General features: G+C 40.6%; 1 pseudogene; it reads right to left on the reverse strand.

Annotated features, from left to right (window-relative positions):
• Nucleotides 1-4435: 4435 nt before the first annotated feature.
• Nucleotides 4436-4553, reverse strand: LOC126417849 (5S ribosomal RNA; annotated as a pseudogene).
• Between the last annotated feature and the right edge of the window lie 725 nt (nt 4554-5278).

The following is a 5278-nucleotide window of genomic DNA, read 5'->3' on the forward strand; positions in this document are numbered from 1 at the left end:
GACAGATTTTCAGACTTTATGTCTTCAATTATAAGCCAAGTTTTCACAGATGTGCTAGAACTTTGGGTTTGTTAAACTTGCATATGTTATGCGTTTTAACTGAGTAAATGCTGAAGTACATTGATACCGAGCTAAAGATATGCAGAAAGATGCATTATTAATACTGTGATGCTTAAGAACAAAGAACAGTGCCACAGGTTACCCCAAAGTCGTAACACAACACACACATGTCGAAATAACACAAGTAAAACCATGTGATAATGGAGTTTAAACCTTTGAAACGCTTTGTAGATATAAACAAACAGTGACTGATAGCAGTAAAATTGTTGTTTCATTCAAAATACTAATCTTCCTTCCTTCTTTTTAGTCGGACAGTTTCCAAGCGTCTGGGACTGCCTTATTGTTTGGCAGACAATGATTGTTGTAGCTTACAGAAAAGTGGCTTTTGGTAATTGAGAACTGACGTCTTATTGATGCCAGTGGATTTCCAAATGCACTCTTATATTTTTCAGCACTGCGCTTTGTGTTCCCTGAACCCTCTGGTTTTTACCACAGCCGATTCTGTTAGAATCTCATGCCTTAGTATCTTGGAAACTTTATCATCTGTTTCTCCAGATATTGCTGTGCCATGGAATAGCGACATCAACGATTGACACTTTCTTTTTCTCTATGATTGTGATGTCCGTTTTATTGTGTTCGAGTGTGCTACCAGTTTCAAGTCAGATGTTCCCCAGTAATTTGACTACTGCGTCTTTGATCGCTTCTTCTGGATTGTTGTCCAAACGATTCTTTACCACCTAAGTACGATACTTTTGGGGAACATTGCCGTGTATTCCATCCTGTGGTTCGCGCCAAAACATTCTACCTCTGCTTGTAGTTCTCTTGTGCAATCATTTGCAATAGGTCAGATGTGTTTGATTATTTCATCAGATTCTCTGTAAAGATTGCACTTCAGCTAATTTCGCAATCCTATGATAGCATTTGTTGAAAAGCCGCGTTCCTGTGCTAGCAAAATTAGTCAGGGGTCCATTGGTAGCTATAACAAGGTCTTTTCTTTGACAAAGAGCTTTTCCAAGAATTGTTCATACCGTGCGTTGCTGCACCAGCTGTTTTTCGGTAGATTATCTGTTTGTTGCACTTTCAATTTTTTTTTTGGGCGCTGACGTCCATTAGAGCACTTTTCTCACTTTCTTTTACATTGTTTGCATGGTTTTCCTCTTCCACCGTCTTTCTAACTTGTGAAAGATAGCTGGCACTTGTTTTTCAGGATAAGTGCAATCTGCCTTCACAACGACAGTGGTGTAATCCACAACGAATAGTCAGGAGTTATCAAGTTTTCCTGTTATTACACCTGAGAACAATTTTTTATTCAAATTGGCTGTGGTATTGTAATGCATGTAGGATGTTCCGCTGATAATGAATCAATATCTACTTTCGAAGATTTTTAAATTGGCTGTAGATTTTCAGATATGGTGTTTTCTTCAAAAAGGACTGCGCATTGCCATTTCCAATCTCTACAGACAGCTGTACAATGAAATCTAAATCTATCTTTTTATTTCGAGTGTTTATTTTGTCGTTTCTCTTTCTTTAATATCACATTAGTTAATATTATAGTTTGTTTACATGTTTTTACATAGTTCTGTTCCTACTTTCGCAGGCATAGGACTTCTTCGCTAAGAGATTGCTCGAACTACGGGAATTCACTTAATTGGTTCTGAAATAAGAGTTCTTCACGAAGAGGTTGTTTAAACTACCCTGATTACTGCTGTTACGTTTTTTGCTGAATTTCTCTCTGCAAAATACCATGAAGGACATCACTGACTTTGCCAAACGAGCGTGTCTTGCATACTTCGGAATTTACACAGGGGACAAAAATTGTCCTTAGGCTCCCTATAAGGTTTGTAAACGTTGTGTCGCGTGTTTGTAAAAGTTGTTAAATTTCAGTTTTTCTGTGGCATGTAGAGTGCCCAGAAATTATTACGCTGGTTGTTATGTTGGTGAATTTGAAAGGCGTCAGTGAATACAAAAAAGGTAACTGAAGTATCCAGATCTGGGGCCAAGAAGGCGACCTGTGCTACACAGCAGATATGTCGAAAATTTCGACTGCGTCAGCAGCGATGAATCTGATTTTCGAGGAACTCTTTCGACACTTCATTTCTCTCAGGAAGAATTCAGTAATCTGATATGAGACTTCAGTCTTTCTATGAAACAGTTTTGGTATTTAGAGTAAAAGAAAAGAACTGTCAGAAAATTATTGTTCATTGGTCTAGAGAAAAGGGCTTCCCCCATTCTTTAGTGAAGATTATGAACTTGCGTTACGAATATCGCTGAATTACTTATCAAAATAAAGTCCACCGGAATATCGACCAGTAGCCTGCAAGCTTTTTATAGTCAAGTCCTCTAGAATATTGAGTGCTATTACACAACGGTAGCTACAATGCATCTATTCCAACTAGTCATTCAAGAGAATTATACGATGTATATGAAGGGCTTATTTCAATAGTGGTACATGTCCATTTTTGTTCATATTGAGATACAGAGTCCTAAAGTTAAATGAGCGCTGAAAAATCTGCAGTTGAGATACCAGAAATATTCAAGCATATGGCTTCTTGCTAGAGATGAACCTTTCTTTCTGTTTGTTTGACTCATTAATTTCAGAAGCATTATAGACAGAAAATTTAAGGTAATAAATATTGAAATAAGCCCTTCATTTGTCTCTATCCAAAAATGTAATCTCCGTTGGGAGAAATAAAGACAGATTTCGATATCGTAGAGTACATTCTGTGACCACAGACCTCGTAATATCAGGCTATCCTATGCTGACGAGGAATGAATACGTCGAGATGCACATAAAGTATGCTCATACTTTCATTGGCAAACATCCATAGCTCTAAGAGTACGAGATCTCTCCACGAAATTGTATGGCAATATGCCTAACACAACAAATATAATAAAACAAATGAGCGTAACTCAGTCATTTGAAATAGAAATTTGTTGTTAGACAAGGAAGGGGCTCATCATCTTAACTGTTTAACTGTGTTTTAGCTCCAATTCGGAACTACAGAAATCACGAAACTGAACCAATAATTCAGTAAGGAAACCAAATAGACTTAAGGTACATTGCCTACTTTTTGCCGACCGATGTGGCCGAGCGGTTCTAGGCGCTTCAGTCTGGAAGCGCGCGACCGCTACGGTCGCAGGTTCGAATCCCGTCTCGGGCATGGATGTGTGGGATATCTTTAGGTTAGTTAGGTTTAAGTAGTTCTTAGTTCTAGGGGACTGATGACCTCAGATGTTAAGTCCCATAGTGCTCAGAGTCATTTCAACCATTTTTTTGCCTAGCTTTTGGAGACTATTTTGCAATAATTTCAGAAAATCTGACAGATCCTAAAATAAAGCTGGAAAGAAGAGCCAATAGAACGGGTCTCAGAATTTCAGCTGAAAAAAAGAACAAAATTCATGAAAATGTGAAAATGCATCAAAATATATAGAAACACAAACAGAAGAAATATAGCGGGTTAGTAAATTTAAATACATTGGAGAAACCATATAGCCGAATGCAGTAGAAAAGATTTGCAGTAGATGTAAGCATTAGTAAAACGAAAATAGCAAATCATTTAACTAAAAGTGTCTATAATAAGAAATGCATCTCTGAAAATTTGGGGGCGTTCTGAAGTGCTATATCTCCGAAATGTCTAGGTGAAAACTCTTTTTTGAATAAAGCAAATGTGATTAGGATGCTACTTCTTTGTTCTTCATGTCTACATACTTATTTCTCAACATAATCAACCTGGCGACGAACCCATCTCTCCCAACGTGAGACCAGTTTGTTGATACAGTCACTGTAGATTGTTTGACTTCGTTGATGCAGCTACAACCTCACTTCTGCTTGCAGCGCCTCATCGCTATCAAAGTGAATTCGTAGAACGTGTTCTTTAAGTTTTCGGAAGAGATGACAGTCGGATGGCGCCAAGTCGGAACTGTATGGCGGATGACCGGCGACAGTGAACCCAAGGCTTCGGATTGTTACTGATGTGTGTGTGTGGTCTGCCGTTGTCACGCTGAAGGAGAGGTTGCTCCATGTGTGGATGTACTCTTCAGGCCTATAGCTCGATTTTAGCACACTGTTTCTCACGGACCGAAGTAGTTACGTTGCACACCGCCATGTTACACGCTACAATTCGGAGCCGTCTAGCGGCAGAGGCTGCAAGGATATAGTTACGAAGAATAAAAAAAAGACCTCCGTCTTCAGGCCACGAGTGGTCTACCGGGACCATCAGACCGCCGTGACATCCTCGGTGGAGGATGCGGATAGGAGGGGCGTGGGGTCAACACACCGCTCTCCCGGTCAGAAGGTATTCTTGACCGAAGCCAATATTATTCGGTCGAGTAGCTCCTCAATTGGCATCACGAAGCTGAGTGCACCCCCGAAAAATGGCAACAGCGCATGGCGGCCTGGATGGTCATCCATCCAAGTGCTGACCACGCCCGACAGCGCTTAACTTCGGTGATCTCACGGGAACCGGTGTAACCACTGCAGCGAGGCCGTTGCCTTATGAAGACTAACGTTTGTTTTATTTAAAGGCTTTGAGTTTTCGTACAAAAAATTCGGATGTATTGTTTTTCAGCAAGCCCTCGTACAAACCTAAAACACTAACCACAATGGAGAGAGCAGGATCTTCTTATTCATAAGACTGTTTAACAATGAGCTGCAAGCTGGGCAGAATACAGATCCCTGAAAGAGAAACTAATGGGTGTAATACGAACGATAGATGGTTGTAAAATTAAAGTAAGTGAATGTAATGGATGTGTGTATATTGTTATGTTTGTGTTGTATGATGGTGGTGGTGGTGGTGGTGATGACGATAATGAAGAAGGGAAAGTGTGAAAGCCGGTGCCATATATAGCCTACTCGTCTCGAATGGCAACACGGGGGGGGGGGGGGGGGGGGGCGCCGAGCTTAACGTCGGTCTGATCTCCTCTAACAGTGTCACATGTCCTCACTTCACGAGACACTGCAGAAAGGTTTGGAATTTAAGCAGGGCTTTCGTGGAAAGACTGTTGATTGGGAACTGCACGTTACCACCCCTCCCCCCTTACCGATCAAATACTCGCACTAAAAATTTGACCCATCTACAGGATTCGAACAAGCTTACCTCCGAGCCGAGCGCCACCTCATACGTGTGCGTTAGTGAGTTCGGTAATGGAGGCGGGCATAATGAGCATGTCATGATACGTTGAACAGGTAGTATTCCATACTCCTTATCAGATTATAGTT

Source organism: Schistocerca serialis, chromosome 8 (assembly GCF_023864345.2).
Source record: "Schistocerca serialis cubense isolate TAMUIC-IGC-003099 chromosome 8, iqSchSeri2.2, whole genome shotgun sequence".
NCBI lineage: Eukaryota > Metazoa > Arthropoda > Insecta > Orthoptera > Acrididae > Schistocerca > Schistocerca serialis.